Here is a 21,745-nt window from a genome sequence, read left to right as displayed (position 1 = left end):
CGTAACTTCAGTCCCACGGAACCAGACCAAAAGGATATCAAAAGCATTTTCTGTCAGCAAAGGACAAAAGGAGAGCATTATTTAAAATTTTCAGTGTAGTCAGAGGAACTTGTAAAAGGGTTTTTGTGGGCAAAATGTACTGGAATTTTTGAGCTAAAGACAGTATGATAAAATCCCAAAACAAGACAAAGAAATTAAGATACTGTGCAATTTGGGGCCCCAAGAGAAATGTAGAGAGTTTGGGAAACATTACGATGAGCATAAGAAGCATTTTCAGGTACAGTCGTGTCTTGGAATCTCAAAACTGTAACATTGTTTGTAGCAAAACATAGGACAAATAGTACTTACTATGGATCCCTTTGGCTCTATGACTTGCAGCAAGTTTCAACCTCTCAAATCCTTGTCATTAAGCATGAGAAACAATTACTGCATGTAATAGACTTAACTCAGTGTCTGGGATGTAGTAAATGCTCATCACAAGTTATCTGTTATTATAGAAGGCAACAATTAGTGGGGGAAAAAATCTTTAAACTGCTTTTGTTTTTACTGAACTGATACACAGTGTAGGTTTTTGAGTTAGTCATGTTTGTAATGATTAAAAGCTAAATGCTTCTACTTTTGTTCACCAAAATCTATATCCTTTTTCCAACACTCTTTTTTCCCAGAGAAAGTCAATCAGTTCAGTTCAGTCGCTCAGTCGTGTCCGACTCTTTGCGACCCCATGAATCGCAGCACCCCAGGCCTCCCTGTCCATCACCAACTCCCGGAGTTCACTCAGAGTCACATCCATCGAGTCAGTGATGCCATCCAGCCATCTCATCCTCGGTCGTCCCCTTCTCCTCCTGCCCCAATCCCTCCCACCATCAGAGTCTTTTCCAATGAGTCAACTCTTCGCATGAGGTGGCCAAAGTACTGGAGTTTCAGCTTTAGGATCACTCCTTCCAAAGAAATCCTAGGGTTGATCTCCTTCAGAATGGGCTGGTTGGATCTCCTTGCAGTCCAAGGGACTCTCAAGAGTCTTCTCCAACACCACAGTTCAAAAGCATCATTCTTCGGCTCTCAGCCTTCTTCATAGTCCAACTCTCACATCCTTACATGACCACAGGAAACACGATACCCTTGACTAGACAGACTTTAGTCGGCAAAGTAATGTCTCTGCTTTTGAATATGCTATCTAGGTTGGTCATAACTTTTCTTCCAAGGAGTAAGCATCTCTTAATTTCATGGCTGCACTCACCATCAGCAGTGATTTTAGAGCCCCCCAAAATAAAGTCTGACACTATTTCTACTGTTTCTCCATCTATTTGCCATGAAGTGATGGGACCAGATGTCATGATCTTCGTTTTCTGAATGTTGAGCTTTAAGCCAACTTTTTTCACTCTCCGCTTTCACTTTCATCAAGAGGCTTTTTAGTTCCTCTTCACTTTCTACCATAAGGATGGTGTCATCTGCATATCTGAGGTTATTGATATTTCTCCCAGCAATCTTGATTCCAGCTTGTGTTTCTTCCAGCCCAGCGTTTCTCATGATGTACTCTGCATAGAAGTTAAATCACCAGGGTGACAATATACAGCCTTGATGTACTCCTTTTCCTATTTGGAACCAGTCTGTTGTTCCATGTCCAGTTCTAACTGTTGCTTCCTGACCTGCATACAGATTTCTCAAGAGGCAGGTCAGGTGGTCTGGTATTTCCATCTCTTGAAGAATTTTCCACAGCTGATTGTGATCCACACAGTCAAAGGCTGTGGCATAGGCAATAAAGCAGAAATAGATGTTTTCTGGAACTCTCTTGCTTTTTCCATGATCCAGGGGATGTTGGCAATTTGATCTCTGGTTTCTCTGCCTTTTCTAAAACCAGCTTGAACATCAGGAAGTTCACGGTTCACGTATTGCTGAAGCCTGGCTTGGAGAATTTTGAGCATTACTTTACTAGCGTGTGAGATGAGTGCAATTGTGGGGTAGTTTGAGCATTCTTTGGCATTGCCTTTCTTTGAGATTGGAATGAAAACTGAACTTTTCCAGTCCTGTGGCCACTGCTGAGTTTTCCAAATTTGCTGGCATATTGAGCGCAGCACTTTCACAGCATCATCTTTCAGGATTTGAAATAGCTCAACTGCAATTCCATCACCTCCACTAGCTTTGTTCGTAGTGATGCTTTCTAAGGCCCACTTGACTTCACATTCCAAGATGTCTGGCTCTAGATGAGTGATCACACCATCGTGATTATCTGGGTCGTGAAGATCTTTTTGTACAGTTCTTCTGTGTATTCTTGCCACCTCTTCTTAATATCTTCTGCTTCTGTTAGGTCCATACCATTTCTGTACCATACCTTTATCGAGCCCATCTTTGCATGAAATGTTCCCTTGATATCTCTAATTTCCTTGAAGAGATTTCTAGTCTTTCCCATTCTGTTCTTTTCCTCTATTTCTTTGCATTGATCGCTGAAGAAGGCTTTCTTATCTCTTCTTGCTATTTTTTGGATCTCTGCATTCAAATGCTTATATCTTTCCTTTTCTCCTTTGTTTTTCGCCTCTCTTCTTTTCACAGCTATTTGTAAGGCCTCCCCAGACAGCCATTTTGCTTTTTTCTTTTCCTTTCCATGGGGATGGTCTTGATCCCTGACTCCTGTACAATGTCACAAACCTCATTCCATAGTTCATCAGGCACTCTATCTATCAGATCTAGGCCCTTAAATCAACTTCTCATTTCCACTGTATAATCATAAGGGATTTGATTTAGGTTATACCTGAATGGTTTAGCAGTTTTCCGTACTTTCTTCAATTTAAGTCTGAATTTGTAATAAGGAATTCATGATCTGAGCCACAGTCAGCTCCTGGTCTTGTTTTTGTTGACTCTATAGATCTTCTCCATCTTTGGCTGCAAAGAATAGAATCAATCTGATTTCGGTGTTGACCATCTGGTGATGTCCATGTGTAGAGTCTTCTCTTGTGTTGTTGGAAGAGGGTGTGTGCTATGACCAGTGCATTTTCTTGGCAAAACTCTATGTCTTTTCCCTGCTTAATTCCACATTCCAAGGCCAAATTTGCCTGTTACTCCAGGTGTTTCTTGACTTCCTATTTTGCATTCCAGTCCCCTATAATGAAAAGAACATCTTTTTTGGGTGTTAGTTCTAAAAGGTCTTGTAGATTAATTAAAATGAAAATTATAAAGTTTTCTAAAGTTTGATAAAATAATTAATAGCTATAACTACAAGTGGCAAGGACTTCATAGAACCGTTCAGCTTTCAGCATTACTGCTTGGGGCATAGACATGGATTACTGTGATACTGAATGGTTTTCCTTGAAAATGAACTGAGATCATTCTGTCGTTTTTGAGACTGCATCCAAGTACTGCATTTTGGACTCTTTTGTTGACCATGATGGCTACTCCATTTCTTCTGAGGGATTCCTGCCCACAGTAGTAGATATAATGGTCATCTGAAATTCAATAACAGTATGGAAGTTTATTTTTCTCCATGGATTTATGTGCACATGTGCTTAGGGAAACAATATATTTATATATTTCTTTGTTTTCAATTGAATACTTACACATTTATCTTTTAAATAAATGGCAATACTCTCAAACAATAGGATTTTTCATGAAAAGAGAAAGGATTGGCTTAAAGATATTTAAATGAGATTAAACTCCGCCTGGTTGAGGTCATAAATCCTTCTCTGTTTTACTTTGAGAATCAGCTTCAATGATATACCTAAGCATATTTAACTTTATTTTTTAAAGCCATGACTAATGAATATGACTATAAGAGAAACAGTGATTGTTATTTCTTTGAAGAAGCAGATTAGAATTGAAATTATTTATAAAGGGGATAAAAACAATTTTGTATCATCATTGCTATTGCTACTGTGCTTAGCCACTCAATCATGTCAGACTCTTTGTGACCTCGTGGGATTTTTCAGGCAAGAAATACTGGAGTGGGTTGCCATTTCTTTCTCCAGGGAATTTTTCCAGTCCAGGGATCAAACCCAAATCTCCTGTGTCTTCTGCATTGGCAAGTGAATCTTTACCCACTGAGCTGTCTGAGAAGTGGGGAGGGGTGAAATCAGAGATAAACCTTTTTTGAGAAAGAATGGAGACTTTTCCAAAATGCCAGGAGGGCCATAGAAATATTAAGAGATCCTGACCCCAGTTACTTCTAGAACTAAAATTTCTGTGCTTTTCTGTATTATTATTAAAATGAAAATTATAAAGTTTTCTAAAGGTTGATAAAATAATTAATAGCTATAACTACAAGTGGCAAAGAGACGTAGGTTATGGAGAATAGAGGCAAAACGTATGCTCTTGTGATACTGACTAACTAGAAAGGGGAGGATTCCATGTTATATTAATAACCCATTATTTTTTTTATAAATGGATTCATCTTTTGTGACAATGATGAAAGTGGCAGTGGTTTTCTTTTCCTAAAAGATATGTGTGTTTATTGCTGATGTCTTTGTAAACACAGAGCTGAGAGCTGTGTTCCATCTTTATGTAATTCACCAGGAGCAGGGTTTGTTGTCCTTAAATACTGTGCCAAAGCTGACATCAGCATCCTTGTTCTTGTAGGGCTCCAGCTGGATGAACTGTGGGGCATGTGCCCTGACTTCTTGTTCAGCATCAGGGTCAAAGCAAAGGGAGGGCTGACAATGATTCCATTGTGAGCTGGCTATGGAAATGCCACGATGATTCTCTATCAAGCTCAGTGTCCATTGCACCAGCATCCAGCCCTCTCCTTCCCAGTGAGGGCCTGTATCAAACTTTATAATGCAATCCAGATGGGTGAGGCAGACAGGAAAAGTAGGCAATGTAAGTCAGAACAATCATTATTCTACTTCATCTGAAAGTGGTGAATCTTATTTTTTCTGCTCCTGTAATCCCTGCCATCTACTCTAGAATTTTTTTTTTTTTTTTACTGTGGATCATTTTTAAAGTCTCTGTTGAATTTATTACCATATTGATTCTGTTTTATGTTTTGGTTTTGGCCATGAGGCATATGAGATCTTAGCTAACTGACCAGGGACTGAAGCTGCACCCCCTGCACTGGAAGGCAAAGTTTTAACCACTGGACCATGAGAGAAGTCCTTACTCTAAAATCTTAGAACAGATTTAAATGTCATTTTACACACAAGGTGACGGGGAGACATAGTGTTCAATGTACTGGTTCTAAGAATAGAAACCAGGAGTTCTCTAATCCATTAAGAGTCTGACTACCTTGTATCTTTTTGGCACTCCTTCAGTTCAGTTCAGTTGCTCAGTTGTGTCCGACTCTTTGCGACCCCATGAATCGCAGCACGCCAGGCCTCCCTGTTCATCACCATCTCCCGGAGTTCACTCAGACTCACGTCCATCGAGTCAGTGATGCCATCCAGCCATCTCATCCTCTGTCGTCCCCTTCTCCTCCTGCCCCCAATCCCTCCCAGCACCAGAGTCTTCTCCAATGAATCAACTCTTCGCATGAGGTGGCCAAAGTACTGGAGTTTCAGCTTTAGGATCATTCCTTCCAAAGAAATCCCAGGGCTGATCTCCTTAACACTTGCCAAATCTGGCTCCTTGGTTGAGGAGAACTTATCTGTCTCTGTGAAATATCAAGGCAAGCAAACTATAAAGCTGGTGTTCTTTGTAGCTTTAAGAGATAAACTGTCAGAAAAAATATAAAAAACTTTGGAACGGGCAAAACAGATTACTAAGTGTTCAGTTAGGTTTCTCTCTTTCTTACATTGTCTTCAAACTTTTACAACTCTGATAATAATCCCCAAAACATTTTTATCTATAGAAATATAAATGTGTGTGGTGAAACAATTAGTTTTTGCCAAGTGGATATTGGCGGTTTCATATCTACTTGTATATTCATGTCCTAAGGACTCTCCTTTGACTAAGTTGTAGCATCTTCTTGGTTCCCTCATCCATTAACGAGTTAAATAAAATTCTCAATACATGTTTGCTTTATAATTGTATGAAAAATGTGGCTTTTCCATGTTTTATTTTTTAAATTATCTTTTTTTTAAATTAAAAAAATTATCACCTTTATCAAAGGGCTTCTCAGGTGGTGCTAGTGGTAAGGGAGCCACCTGCAAATGCAGGAGACATAGAAGATGCGGGTTCAATCCCTGGATGGGGAAGATCCCCTGGAGGAGGGCATGGCAACCAGTATTCTTATCTGGAGAATCCCATTGTCAGAGGAGCCTGGCAAGCTAGAGTCCCTAAGGTTGAAAAGTGTTGGACTCGATTGAACCGACTTATCATGTAGGAACATAACCTTTATCAAGAACTTAAAACAATCAATAGAATCTTCATTCTTTCTTTGAAACCTATAAGTAAAGGAACTCTCCATAGAATGAGAAGCATTCTGACTCACTTAATAGATTCTCATCAAATTTTTCTGTCTTTGGTGTTCAAAGATAGTCCGAAAGATAATGAGATGATGTGTTAATATGCTTTGGAAGCTGCCAAATCTGGCATCATTGATTCATATAGAGTCCAGGTTAAGATGGAAGAGGATGTGAGGAACTCTGGCCAGCAGTGCTGGTGAGGCATTCAAGTCAATGTGCTTCTTAAAGGGATGAGTGCCTGCGCTGTCATTTCAATTGTGTCCAACTCTTTGTGACCCTATGACTGTACCTGCCATGTTCCTCTGTACATGGGATTCTCCAGGAAAGAATACTGGAGTGGGTTGGCATGTCCTCCTCCAGGGGATCTTCCTGACCCAGGGATTGAATCCAAGTCTCATGTCTCCTGCATTTACAGACAGGTTCTTTACCACTAGCGCCACCTGGGAAGCTCACTCTCAAAAGGATGGAAGTCTCTTAAATTTAATGAAGAGTAAATAGCTAATAGTAAATAGTTCAGATAATTGTTCAACTGGTTTAACTTGTTTGTAGCAAGAACGCTTTTCTCTCCTTCCCTGATATTACTTTGCCCTAAATGGCTCTCTGGGCTTCCCAGGTGGTGATCGAGGCAAAGAACCTGACTGCCAATACAGGAGACATAAGAGATGTGGGTTCAGTCCCTGGATTGGGAAGATACCCTGGAGAAGGACATGATAACCCACCCCCGTATTCTTCACTGGAGAACCCTGTGAACAGAGGAGCCTGGCGGGCTACAGTCCATAGGGTTATAAAGAGTTGGACACAATTGAAGTGACAGCATGCACGCAAATAGCTCCTTACCTTATTATGTTGTCTCCTGCTTGATTCTGAAAATAATTGGAGGAATTGTTAAATATATAAATATTGGATGAACCATAAAGCCAATGAAAGAATAATAGATGTCACTTACTGGAAAGCTATTATTTACACACATTTTGCATTTATTACCAGAGTTATTCCTCAGAGCAATTCCAGCTGGAAAGTATTATTAACTATATCCTATATATGAGAAAATCAGAACCCCAAAAGGCAAAATAATTAGTAGAGCTGGGGTTTGAACCAATTTTGGTTTAACTCTGAAGTCAGTGGGTTAAGTCATTATGCAATATGGAGCCTGTGTCACTGGTTTTTAAGAGTTCTGTCTGGCTCTGAGTCCTGGTTCAGCCACTTTAGCTCTCCCCAAGATGACAAGCATTTAGGATATGGATAAGAATAGTGAAATGCAAAGGAGAGCCACAAAAGCAAATAGCCACAGAGAGAAGAGAAGAGAGAATTCCAGAAAGAATGGAAGGATCAACTCTTGCTAAAGAGTTTAAAGATGTCAATTACTGTAACAAAAATGAGTTTATGTGGAGCAATAGGAGGAAATCAATCCCAAACTTCACCAGGAAATTTTAGCAGAGTGGAAGCAGAAACCAGATGAGAGTCTGTTGAAGGCAGGTGGAATGAGGGGATAGAGAGGAAAGAATATCTAAGGTTATTGATATTTCTCCCAGCAATCGTGATTCCAGCTTGTGTTTCTTCCAGTCCAGCATTTCTCATAATGTACTCTGTATATAAGTTAAATAAGCAGGGTGACAATATACAGCCTTGACGTACTCCTTTTCCTATTTGGAACCATTCTGTTGTTAATATGCAGATGACACCACCCTTATGGCAGAAAGCGAAGAGGAACTAAAAAGCCTCTTGATGAAAGTGAAAGAGGAGAGTGAAAAAGTTGGCTTAAACCTCAACATTCAGAAAACTAAGATCATGGCATCCGGTCCCATCATTCCATGGGAAATAGATGGGGAAACAGTGGAAACAGTGTCAGACTTTATTTTAGGGGGCTCCAAAATCACTGCAGATGGTGATTGCAGCCATGAAATTAAAAGATGCTTACTCCTTGGAAGAAAAGTTATGACCAACCTAGATAGCATATTCAAAAGCAGAGACATTACTTTGCCGACTAAGGTCCATCTAGTCAAGGCTATGGTTTTTCCAGTAGTCATGTATGGATGTGAGAATTGGACTGTGAAGAAGGCTGAGTGCCGAAGAATTGATGCTTTTGAGCTGTGGTGTTGGAGAAGACTCTTGAGAGTCCCTTGGACTGCAAGGAGATCCAACCAGTCCATTCTGAAGGAGATCAACCCTGGGATTTCTTTGGAAGGAGTGATGCTAAAGCTGAAACTCCAGTACTTTGGCCACCTCATGCGAAGAGTTGACTCATTGGAGAAGACTCTGATGGTGGGAGGGATTGGGAGCAGGAGGAGAAGGGGACGACCGAGGATGAGATGGCTGGATGGCATCACGGACTCAATGGACGTGAGTCTGAGTGAACTCCGGGAGTTGGTGATGGACAGGGAGGCCTGGTGTGCTGCGATTCATGGGGTTGCAAAGAGTTGGACACAACTGAGCGACTGAACTGAACTGAACTGAACTGAACTGAGAGGAAAGAAATTAAAGACACAGGAGAAAGAGATGCTGGTGGAAGTCCCTAAGAGACTTTAGACAATTGCAAAATACCATCTAAAAGAGAGACAGATGCAGGAGCCTTGGACATCAGAATGGGAAACACCTGGTCAGCTTTAATTTCCTTGTGAATTAGGAAAGAAGAGTGCTTCTGGAGAAGGGGAGCAGGGATAGTGGAAAACAACAGAGCAATTTGTTGATTGATTTGGACTTGCCACTATGACTATCTATCTATTCATCTGTCTATCTATCTGCCACACTGTGGGATCTTAGTTCTCTGACCAGTGATCGAACCTCGGCTGTTGGCAGTGAAAGTGCAGAGTCCATACCACTGGACCACCAGTGGAAGTTCCCACCAATGTGTTTTATTATGACCATATAAATATTTGGTCAGAGAGGGCTTCAGGACAGGTATTGACTGGGTATCTGACACAGAAATTGTTTGCATGGTGGTGTGGTTTCTCCATTATGACTCAGGATCCTAAAATATTGGATTGTATTAATATTAGAATTTTGTAGGTACCGTGGGTAAGGTGTAAAGAAGAACTAGGTATGGAAGGGAAATGGTGGTGCTAGCCAAAGCAACTAAAGAGAATAAGGAAGAGGAGGAGGAGGGATGTGGTCTTACAGTCTGTAAAGCAACTGAGCCTGGCCAGGGAGATGGGATGTCCTGAGCGGGTGAAGCAAGAAAAAACTAAGTCATGAGGGCTTCTGTGGGAGGAAGAACAGGGATGATGATGAAACATCTTAGCTCAGATTTCATCAAAGGGCAAGGTGAGCATGCAGAAGACTCTCCAGATGAAACACTGAAAAACTCCCTCTATCTCAACCCTGAAGTTTAAGTTAGAGTGAAGAAATTAAGTACTAATTTTTCATCCCAATAGAAAACATTTTAAACAGGCTTATCTTCCAACTGTTTCTGAAATAGCATTAGTATTTAGAATACTTAAAAAGAGTGGTCTGTAGACATTTCTTATTATTTCTTTTTGTATTTTATATCATAAATATCGTTTTAATCTGTCTATACTCTGTTGTTGTTGTTTTAGTTGGTAAGTTGTGTCTGACTCTTTTGCGACTCTCTGGACAGTAACCCACCAGGGTCGTCTGTCCATCAGATTTCACAGGCACGAATACTGGAGTAGATTGCCATTTCCTTCTTCAGGGGATGTTCCCAACCCAGGGATCAAACCCATGTCTCCTGCCTTGGCAGGCAGATTCTTTACCACTGAGTCACCAGGGAAGCCTGACAAGATAACATATCCATAGGCTATTAGACCTGTCAGAGGGAAGAGTATAGAACCAATATTTGTTAGAAGTCAATCAAAGGTCCACCCTTGTGCTTTAACTATCTATCTTATTTTAATCTTTAGCAACACTGTGAGAAAGATAGTATCCCCATTTACTTTTTAAGAATCCGAGTCTCAGAAAGATTAAGACTTTTACTTCTAGTTACACTTTTAAGCAAGGACTTTCCAGGTGGCACAGTGGTAAAAAATCTGCTTGCCAATGAAGGAGACACAGGTTCAATCTCTGGGTGAGGAAGATCCCTTGTAGTAGGAAATGGCAACCCACTCAAGTATTCTTGCTTGGAGAATCCCATGGACAGAGGAGCCTGGTAGGCTACAGTCCAGGGGACTGCAAAGAGTTGTAAACCACTGAGAGACTGAGCATCCATTCACTTACTCTGTTGAGAGATGATAATAAAAATCCATCCCCCACACAAAAACAGTATTGCTAGAAAGCATGTTTTGGCGAAGGCAATGGCACCCCACTCCAGTACCCTTGCCTGGAAAATCCCATGGATGGAGGAGCCTGGTGGGCTGCAGTCCATGGGGTCGCTAAGAGTCGGACACAACTGAGGACTTCACTTTGACTTTTCACTTTCATGCATTGGAGAAGGAAATGGCAACCCACTCCAGTATTCTTGCCTGGGATTCTCCATGCAGAGCAAAACAATCCATTTCCAGTTACATCTCTGACTCTCATGTTAATCGATGGTTGGAAATAAGGGAGAGGAAGCAATTTTGAGAACTAAATAAAGTTAACTTTTTTGTTGTTACACTTTTGTGTGTCTGATACATTTTAGCCTAGAGTTATCTTATTTAAGAAACCTCAAAACTTTTAAAATCTTGAAAGAAATTTGTCAATACTTAAAGATAAGGGAAAGGCTTTATTTTCTTTGCAGTCCTTTAAGGCCTTAGTATTAGCTGATTTTTCTATGTTAATAAACATATGGATCCTATAAACAAAACAAAATCTTGAACTTAATATTTGCTGAGATCATCCAAGAACATAAGACATCTAATTGCTCTGTCTTGAACCAGCTTAAATTCTTTCATCTTTGAGGAAACACTAAGTTAAAGCATCTGCTTGGAAAGCTCATAAGATAATTTAAGGGGAGAAAAGCCTGGAGGGATCAGAGGAAGTGTTAATGACATACCCTCTGAGATAGAGTTGGCAATTGTGCAAGTCTATTGTAAGTCATAAGGCTAATGTATGTACACAACTCTATTAAGCTCTTCTCTCTGTGTCAGGCTCAGCATTTTCCCTTCCATTTTTCTATCTGGAAATACTATTAGTCAGCTAATGCACCTTGCTGCAAGGGGCAAGAAAGACTTCAGGGATTTGGGATGTGATGATGCCTTGGATCATTGCACAGATGAATTTTCTGTGCACTTTGCCTCAAGTAAAATGGCCTAACCCCCAAAGGTTAACTTTTGCTAAATATTATATTCAAACTTTTATTTCCAACTCAATATTTTAAATTATGGATGGCAACCCACTCCAGTACTCTTGCCTGGAAAATCACATGGATGGAGGAGCCTGGTAAGCTGCAGTCCATGGGGTCTCTAAGAGTCGGGCATGGCTGAGCGACTTCATTTTCATGCACTGAAGAAGGAAATGGCAACCCACTCCAGTATTCTTGCCTGGAGAATCCCAGTGACAGAGGAGCCTGGTGGGCTGACGTCTATGGGGTCGCACAGAGTCGGACACAACTGAAGCGACTTAGCAGCAGCAGCAGCGATATCATTTTAATCATCTGTTTCTCTATTCAGGCTTCTCTGGTTTCTCAGACCGTAAAGAATCCACCTGCAATGTGGGAGACCTGGGTTCGATTTCTGGCCTGGGAAGATCCCCTGGAGAAGGGAACAGCAACGCACTGAAGTATTCTGGCCTGGAGAATTCCATGGACAAAAGAGCCTAGTGGGCTACACTCCATGGGGTCACAAAGAGTCAGACAAAAGGAAAAGGAATAAAAATGAAACAAATGCAGGCAATCGTATCAGAGTTAAAGGAAGTCAGGAGAAATTTAAGAACCTTCTAATTAGTCATGTTTAATTACTTTAGAAATATTTTGATTTATTAATATTTTTAAATAAAACATTTTTTATAATGGTACACTCTTTTTCTTAAATATTTCTTTTCTAATTAGCCTCCAGTGTATGTATATGGTAACCACCTGAGCTAAACCTTGCTGGATGTCAGAACTATATTAAGAAAAACGGAGCTGGGAGGGAGATTCAAGAGGGGGGGACATACATATACCTATGGCTAACTGATATTGATATATGACAGAAACCAACACAATACTATAAAGTAATCATCCTCCAATTAAAAATAAATAAATGGAAAAAAATGATTTTCATTATTTTCTGCTTTCCTGATTCTTATCCTCCCACTGCTTTACATATAAGTGTTATATAAACTTTACTATCTCAACATCACTCTTCAATTGATATATTTAAACACTAACAAGGTAATCCTTTTTTTTTTTTTTTTTCCTGGGAAAACCTATGTGTTCTGGAAAATTATGTTTTAAAACAAAACTTCCCAAAGTTTATTTTTTAGCCTTTGCTCTGTATGGTTGCCTTATAGCTAGCCTCCTAGCAGTTAGCTTTCTGCTGTTGCTCCTGATGCAAAATGTCAGGTTGTTTGCTGGGAGGAGGGTTGGGGAGCGGGGAATTCTAGAAATAAGTTTAAAGCCCCAGGATGTTCTCATTTTCTCCTATGTCATCTATATTTCTTGAGACTTTCAGGTATAGACCCTTAGGAAAGAAGATCCAGACCATCCTGAAGAAATTCTTGGTTTCTTTAATTCCCACCTTTCAGCCACCCTGAGCTCAGAAATTAACCCATTTTGTGCAGCCAGACTGTGCAAACTGATGCATAAATCATGAGATATAGTTTTATTAGAAGTGGTAAAGAGTTCCCTCACGTTTTGAAATGCTCTCAAACAGGTCCCTCAGAGTTGTTCAGAACATCACGAATTGTTGTTAAGATATATGTACTAGTGAAAGGTTGGAGTGATTTTTAGCAGGCAGATATAATTTTGCATGTCTCCATTTTATCACTATATCTTTAATGTTTCAAAATTCTTTGCTCCCTTTCCAAAAAAATCCTGGCATTTATTAACATTGATACCAAGCTACTTTCTACATAAAAGTATATTAGAGGCAGAACTAAAAGACATTTTACAAGCCAAGACACAACCCAGACCCTGGAGCCCTCTGTTACTCTTGTAACTACTGACAACATCGCTCAACCTGAAGCTGCTTGGAGTCAGCAGGGCTCCTCTGTTTTAAATGTTTGATGTTATCAGCTGTAACAGGGAAATAAAAAACAACTGTGAGTCCTCAGCTTTTGGAACATTAGAGTGGGAGGAACCATGTGTAGACTATTCTATGAACATGTACATACCTCTAATTGCTATAAATTCAGATTCGTGTACCAGCAAGTGTTTATCTCTAAAATTGTTTAAAATTCTTTCCCATCACTCTCTTCATGAGAGCAGAGACAGACCTGCTTACCACAGCTTCTGCCGCCTTCTGAAAATATTTTTGTGATGAAAGTTGACAAAAAACAGCGCAACAGCCCACTTCTCTGTGAGAAGCTAGCCCAGATACTTGAAGGGAAAACACTCACAACTCTTATGAAAATCAGTCTTTGTTCAGTGAATGAGGCAAACAAGCAGGGGCTTTTACTAGGAGGAGTAAGTTAAGCCTTTGGCAAACCAAGCAAGAAAGTTACAAGAGCAGTTCAGTAACTCATTAGGACAAAATCTGGGCAGAACTACAGAAAGCACAGGGCTTTCCAGGTGGCGCTAGTGGTAAAGAACCCATCTGCCAATGCAGGAGACATAAGGCATGCAAGTCTGATCCCTGGGTCAGTAAGAACCCCTGGAGGAGGGCATGGCAATCCCACTCCAGTATTCTTGCTTGGAGAATCCATAGACAGAGGAGCCTGGCGGGCTGCAGTATGACTGAAGCAACTTAGCATTCACACACAGAAGACACATAATTTTCTCTGGTAGCAGGGCTTTGGAGGAAGTAAATTGGCAGTTCAGATGACAACTTTGAGAGGAACACCAACCTGGGCTGTATAAGTAGGCTTTAATCCACAGAAAGTTCTTGTAAATTGAACCCCCAAACCCAATTTTGTTGTTGTTGTTGTTGTTGAGAATGATTAGGAAAAGTGCCATTTCCTACCCATTTTTGTTTTGTTCTTTGAAATGATGCTGGACTGATGCTGATCCCTTAGTCCGAAAATGTGGCTATCAGGAATGAAAGGATATAATAGCCACCCCATATTACTTTTAATTTTGTATTAATATCAAAGGAGATGAAAGAAAAATTTGCAGTCATGCTGAAATTGCAAATGGAAATGTATGAGTGATCCCTTGGATCTTTCTGTTTGACACTAAAAGCTGTGTTTTTGCTGCAATGACCCATATGCTGCTAACCATAATTGGAATTAATTTAGTAAAGCATTTTGCTCTGATTAAAATAGATATTTTCAACTTTTAAGAGTGTTTAACAGGAAAAGAGGAAAGAATCTAAATTCAGAAGTAAGTTCAATGGTCAAGTTTCGATGCACTCCATTCCAAATACAGTTTTCTTCCTTTGCAACACATATTCTGTAATGTAAATAAGTCAAATGGGATTGGTATAGAAAGTGATGATGTCAGTATAACTTGAAAGCCCAGAAAGTTCTCCTGTGATTTCCCCTCAACATCCTAATTTTTTTTGCTGTAACAATAGCAAAATAAGGTCCATATAGTCAAGGCTATGGTCTTTCCAGCAGTGATGCACAGATATGAGAGCCGGACAATAAAAAGGGCAGAGCACAAAGAATTTATGCCTTCAAACTGTGGTGCTGGAGAAGACTCTTAAGAGTACCTTGGAAAGCAAGGAGATCAAATCAGTCAATCTTAAAAGAAATCAACCTTAACACTCCTCGGAAGGACCATTGCTGAAGCTGAACTCCAATTCTTTGGCCACCTGATATGAACAGCTGACTCATCAGAAAAGACTCTGCTACTAGGAAAGACTGAAAGCAGAAGGAGAAGGATGAGGAGAGGATGAGATGGTTGTATGGCATCACCAATTCATTGGACATGAACTTGGGAAATCTCTGGGAGATGGTGAGGGACAGAGAAGCCTGGCATGCTACATTTCATGGGTTCATAAAGATTTGGATATGACTTGGCACCTGAACAACCACAGCAGTGATGACTACAACAATAGCAAAATGCAATGTATCCTAAGGAAGTTGAATCTAGCAAGCCATGGAAGACTGCAGTATAGTGCATGGTGTCCATTTATGCCATCTTCCCTTGAGGCTGATTTGAGGCTGATCACGTGCAAGAGAAACAATGATAGGAAATGATCCACACAGCAATCTAAATCTTTGCTATAGTGCGTGCAAAGCCTCCATCTGCTTATCCACCTACTTCTGTTGGCAATTTGCTTGTCTACATAATTCAACAAACTTTCTTTGACTCTTCCATTAGTCTATCTTCTTTGCTATTTTAGGATAAAGTCCTATAATTATTATAGTGCATACATATTTATAATAATTTTAACACTGAAAAAGCTGTGATCAATTGTTCTAAAGAAGGATTTGTGTTTGTTGGCCATAGTACTCTGGCCATAAAGTACAATAGGTTTCTAGTAGTTTAGATTAATTCTCCTTTTTCCCTGTAAGCCTTATAACTTTAGGTGTGCAATGTACTAATGGTATATTGTAAACTTTTCAGAAATGTATTATGAGCTTTAGCAGATGCTTCTACCTCTAAATACACATTTTCATCAAAAGGTAAAATATGAAAATAATGTTTTAACAGTGTCATTAATTGCTGATAAAAGTTCATATAATAAAAAGGTATGGTTTTTCCAGTAGTCATGTATGGATGTGAGAGCTGGACTGTAAAGAAGGTATTGAACACCAAAGAATTGATACTTTCAAATTGTGGTGCTGGAGAAGACTCTTGAAGAGTCCCTCAGACAGCAAGGAGATCAAACTAGTCAATCCTAATGGAAATCAACCCTGAATATTCATTGGAAGGACTGATGCTCAAGCTCCAACACATTGGTCACATGATGTGAAGAACTGACTCATTGGAAAAGACCCTGATGCTGGGAAAGATTGAAGGTGGGAGGAAAAGGGGATGACAGAGGATGAGATTGTTTGATGGCGTAGTTGACTAATGGATGTGAGTTTGAGCAAACTCTGGGAGATAGTGAAGGATAGGGAAGCCTGGTATGCTTCAGTCCATGGGGTCTCAAATACCTGGGCATGACTGAGTGACTGAACAACAACAATAGTGTCATATATTTGTAAAGGCATTTACAATCTTCAGACTGCTTCTGTGTGAAGAGTCTTTCAAAGGTCAAAAGTAGACTTACCTTCCTGATGTAATCAGTAAAACTTAATTTTTAATTTGGGTGATATATTTATAAAAATAAATAGAATTAATTGAGAAGTTGCAGCTAGTTGAGAGATAGGACAATGTGGCATAAGAATGCAGATTCTGTATCAACACTTCCTGGATCAAATATCAGCACTGCCATAACTTGTGCAGCTCATTTAAATTCTTTGTTCTTTAGTTTTCTTATATTTGTAAAATGGAAGTATAATAATGTTTACCTCCTAGTGCTATTACAAGGATGAAATGTGTTTAAATATTTTATACTTAATAATGTGTGTTAGTTGCTCAGTAGTGTCTAACTCTTTGTGCCCCATGGACTGCAGCCTGCCAGGCACCTCTATCCATGGAATGCTCCAGTTCAGAATACTGGAGTGGGTAGCCCTTCCCTTTTCCAGGGGATCTTCTCAACCCAGGAATCAAACCTGGGTCTCCTGCATTGCTGGTAGATTCTTTACCATCTAAGCCACCAGGGAACGTAATAATACTTAGTATTATTTTGCTTTAAAATACAACTAACTGATCAAATTGTCATACAATATTTATTTAATGAGAGGGTAGGCATTTCTTGAAAGTAGTATCTCTGTCATATATCTGTTATATTCTCAGTGTATTAAAATATGTAAGTTCCAATTAATACTGGTTAAACTGGATTTAATTCTTTGATTACTCTTTGTTTCTCTTTGATCAGAAAATTTGTTGGTGGATTAGGTTCTTACAGAGATAATCACTTTTCTTCCTGTGTAATCTATACTATTTAAAAATATTTTAAATTTTAATTAATTTTAGAATTCTTTATCTTATCATTGAAAAAAGAAGAACAACAAATAAGTATCAAATGGTGAATTAGCAGAGGGAAAAAAGCTGAAAGATCTGAAGGCTAACAGCAGTAAGATTTTTGGATATAAAAGTTTTAGGACCAAAGAAACAACAGTCTCGACTTTTATAGGTAGCTAAAATGTCATAGTTGACAAATGCTTTTTAGTCAAACACTGCTGGATGCTGAGGAATCAGGAGAAACAGGCCCCTTTGCCGAAAAGCATAGGATAATTAAAAGGGATGAGACACTTCTATGATACCTGAAAAATAACACAGGATCATAAATTTGAATATGAATATACAATAGATAACTCACCAGATTGGGTTCTGATCATCAGTCTCTCCAAGCAACCTCATCCATAAAAAAGAGGTAGTTAGCTTAAAGTTCCTTCAAACTGTGAAAATCCAGAACTTAAAGTCTACTAATAGATCCTTTAATTTGTGTACTTTGAAATTCAACAGGCTTCACAATCAACAGGTATTGTCTCATATTTCTCATAAAGTTATCTTTTCTCAGTTCAGTTCAATTCAGTTGCTCAGTCGTGTCTGACTCTTTGCGATCCCATGAATCGCAGCACACCAGGCCTCCCCGTCCATCACCAACTCCCAGAGTTCACTCAGACGCATGTCCATCAAGTCAGTGATGCCATCCAGCCATCTCATCCTCGGTCGTCCCCTTCTCCTCCTGCCCCCAATCCCTCCCAGCATCAGAGTCTTTTCCAATGAGTCAACTCTTGGCATGAGGTGGCCAAAGTATTAGAGTTTCAGCTTTAGCATCAGTCCTTCCAAAGAACACCCAGGACTGATCTTCTTTAGAATAGACTGGTTGGATCTCCTTGCAGTCCAAGGGACTCTCAAGAGTCTTCTCCAACACCACAGTTCAAAAGCATCAATTCTTCGGTGCTCAGCCTTCTTCACAGTCCAAATCTAACATCCATGCATGACTACTGGAAAACCGTAGTCTTGACTAGACGGACAGTTGTTGACAAAGTAATGTCTCTGCTTTTTAATATGCTGTCTAGGTTGGTCATAAATTTTCTTCCAAGGAGTAAGCGTCTCTTAATTTCATGGCTGCAATCACCATCTGCAGTGATTTCGGAGCACCAAAAAATAAAATCTGACATCCTTTCCACTGTTTCCCCAGCTATTTCCCATGAAGTGATGGGACCAGATGCCATGATCTTCGTTTTCTGAATGTTGAGCTTTAAGCCAACTTTTTCACTCTCCACTTTCACTTTCATCAAGAGGCTTTTTAGTTCCTCTTCACTTTCTGCCATAAAGGTGGTATTATCTGCATATCTGAGGTTATTGATATTTCTCCCGGCAATCTTAATTCCACCCTGTGCTTCTTCTAGCCCAGCATTTCTCATGATGTACTCTGCATAGAAGTTAAATAAGCGGGGTGACAATATACAGCCTTGACATACTCCTTTTCCTATTTGGAACCAGTCTGTTGTTCCATGTCCAGTTCTAACTGTTGCTTCCTGACCTGCGTACAGGTTTCTCAAGAGGCAGGTCAGGTGGTCTGGTATTCCCATCTCTTGAAGAATTTTCCACAGTTTATTGTGATCCACAAGTTCAAAGGCTTTGGCGTAGTCAATAAAGCAGAAATAGATGTTTTTCTGGAACTCTCTTGCTTTTTTGATGATCCAACGGATGTTGGGAGTTTGATCTTTGGTTCCTCTGCCTTTTCTAAAACCATTTGAACATCAGGAAGTTCTTGGTTCACGTATGGCTGAAGCCTGGCTTGGAGAATTTTGAGCATTACTTTACTAGCGTGTGCTGCTAAGTCACGTCAGTTTTGTCTGACTCTGTGCAACCCCATAGACGGCAGTCCACCAGGCTCCCCTGTCCCTGGGATTCTCCAGGCAAGAACACTGGAGTGGGTTGCCATTTCCTTCTCCAAAGCATGAAAGTGAAAAGTGAAAGTGAAGTCGCTCAGTCGTGTCCGACTCTTAGCGACCCCATGGACTGCAGCCCACCGGGCTCCTCCATCCATGGGATTTTCCAAGCAAGAGTACTGGAGTGGGTCGCCAGTGCATGCGAGATGAGTGCAACTGTGCGGTAGTTTGAGCATTCTTTGGCATTGCCTTTCTTTGGGATTGGAATGAAAACTGACCTTTTCCAGTCCTGTGGCCACTGCTGAGTGTTCCAAATTTGCTGGCATATTGAGTGCAGCACTTTCACAGCATCATCTTTCAGGATATGAAATAGCTCCCCTGGAATTCCATCACCTCCACTAGCTTTGTTCATAGTGATGCTTTCTAAGGCCCACTTGACTTCACATTCCAGGATGTCTGGCTCTAGGTGAGTGATCACACCATCAGGATTATCTGGGTCGTGAAGATCTTTTTTGTATAGTTCTTCTGTGTATTCTTGCCACCGCTTCTTAATATCTTCTGCTTCTGTTAGGTCCCTATCTTTTCTGTCCTTTATTGAGCCCTCTTTGCATGAAATGTTCCCTTGATATCTCCAATTTTCTTGAAGAGATCTCTAGTCTTTCCCATTCTGTTCTTTTCCTCTATTTCTTTGCATTGATCACTGAGGAAGGCTTTCTTATCTTTCCTTGCTATTCTTTGGAACTCTGCATTCAGATGTTTATATCTTTCCTTTTCTCCTTTGCTTTTTGCTTCTCTTCTTTTCACAGCTATTTGTAAGGCTTCCCCAGACAGCCATTTTACCCTTTTGCATTTCTTTTCCATGGGGATGGTCTTGATCCCTGTCTCCTGTACAGTGTCACGAACCTCATTCCATAGTTCATCAGGTACTCTGTCAGATCTATTTCCTTAAATCTATTTCTCACTTCCAGTGTATAATCATAAGGAATTTGATTTAAGTCATACCTGAATGGTCTAGTGGTTTTCCCTACTTTCTTCAATTTAAGTCTGAATTTGGCAATAAGGGGTTCATGATCTGAGCCACAGATCATCAAATAATAAAAGACTATAATGGATTTGTCAACAAGTAGATTAGTAACACTCAAGGTAATGGTAGTAGCAAATAGATGTCATTACAAAGCTTTACAGAGGGAATTGGCAATATATTCTAGATAAGACATCTTAGTTTACTTCTCTGTAGATCAGTAAAACATTATTTCTCCCTGTTAGTCATGGAATGCAACCATATTCCCATTTCATATTAAGGTGAGAATGATGAATTAATACTTTCATATGAATAATATTTAAGTAGATCACTTCTGTTTAACTTCATTATCTCCAAGTATATTTCTAAACTGGTTTATGGTTTCTGTTCTTATCTTTTATAGAGAATGGTATTTCTTACAGATTCAACATTTCACCCCTCCTGGTGATAATTGAACAATTCTGTAAATTTATTTTAAAAAGCATTGATCTGTACACTTGAAAACAGGTGAATATTATGGTATACAAATTACAGTAAGTTTGTTTAAAAAATAATAAAGCTGAAGTATACCTAAGAACCATAAACTTTATCTCTATTTACATACCAGAGATGCTTAAAGTTTTAACAAGGGCCAAAGTCCTGTGATCAGCGGTCTTGGAAAATCTAGGGACTGCTCTGTATGCTCAGTTGTTTCAGTTGTGTCCAATTCTTTTCGACTCTGTGGACTGTAGCCTGCCAGGCTCCTCTGTCCTTGGGATTCTCCAGGCAAAAATTCTGGAGTGGACTGCTATGTCCTCCTCCAGGGGATCTTACCGACCCAGGGATCAAGCATGTGTCTCCTGCTTTGGTGGGCAGATTCTTTACCACTGAGCCATCAGGGAAGCCCTCTTCTATGAATTATTTATCTCTATATTACAGATATTCTTTAGAAAGTAATTTTAAATAATAATTAAAAACAAAGCCAAACAGTTCAATTAATACTTTAGGTTTTTTAAAATTTTCTCACTGCACGATACAGAATTTGTTCTTTTGAAATTATAAACGTTTTAGACACAAAAGCCTAAATCTTCATTTGCCTTCAATTTTAAAAAAAGCTAGAATGTAGACCACAATTTTAGATATTATTTCCTTTTTGCTTCATGTCCCAAGAAGTGCATTGAATTATATGTCTTTTAATCCCAGCTCTGCTACCAACAAATAGGGTGACCTCAAGAATGTTTCATAAATTGTAATCTTTCCTACCCATAAAATGACAATACTGAAGGTAATGGTTCTTCACTAATTTGTTAGGAATACTAAATGAGTCAATACATGTTAAGTCCTTTTGAAGAGTGCCTCTTAGATAGGAAACATTCACTAAACATACATTATTATTGCATTTTACTTACCAAAAGGTGAATTATTTTCTAAACTCTTTTGTGCATGAGAACTCTACCAGGAACCATTTAATTCTGGTGTTCTGCTCCTTTTAGAAATGTGTGAAGTAAAAGGTAGATACATCTGATTCTAACCAGACACAAAAATGTAGGCTATGTTCTTTTAATGG

General features: G+C 39.6%; 1 long non-coding RNA gene across 1 annotated transcript in view; it reads left to right on the top strand.

Annotated features, from left to right (window-relative positions):
- The window catches only part of LOC132657311 (uncharacterized), a 59,557-nt gene extending 47,095 nt beyond the window's left edge, over nucleotides 1-12,462 (top strand). The window contains exon 3 of the long non-coding RNA XR_009595296.1: nucleotides 11,870-12,462. This is a non-coding gene — a long non-coding RNA (uncharacterized LOC132657311). The remainder of the gene's footprint in view (nucleotides 1-11,869) is intronic.
- The last annotated feature ends 9,283 nt before the right edge of the window (nucleotides 12,463-21,745 follow it).

The sequence above is a fragment of the Ovis aries genome, chromosome 1 (genome assembly GCF_016772045.2).
Source record: "Ovis aries strain OAR_USU_Benz2616 breed Rambouillet chromosome 1, ARS-UI_Ramb_v3.0, whole genome shotgun sequence".
Taxonomy (NCBI): domain Eukaryota; kingdom Metazoa; phylum Chordata; class Mammalia; order Artiodactyla; family Bovidae; genus Ovis; species Ovis aries.
This window is presented reverse-complemented; position numbering and strand designations above follow the sequence as displayed.